Below are 240 nucleotides of genomic sequence, written 5' to 3'. Positions count from 1 at the left end.
GTATTGTTCACAGACACAAGTACAGTATGAGCAGAACTATTGAATGCAGGTGACAGACAGGGAGACACCAAAGGATACACAGGGATGCATACAGGTCACACAGGTGACACTACCAACATTAAATAGAAGTGAATAGCATGTCAATAGCACGAACCAGTGAATAGCCTTGTGGAGTGGATAGCCATCAAACAGCCTCTACGGTTAGAATATGGGTGTATAGATGTTGTCAGCCTTCTATCT

Source organism: Osmerus eperlanus, chromosome 1 (genome assembly GCF_963692335.1).
Source record: "Osmerus eperlanus chromosome 1, fOsmEpe2.1, whole genome shotgun sequence".
Taxonomy (NCBI): domain Eukaryota; kingdom Metazoa; phylum Chordata; class Actinopteri; order Osmeriformes; family Osmeridae; genus Osmerus; species Osmerus eperlanus.
This window is presented reverse-complemented; position numbering follows the sequence as displayed.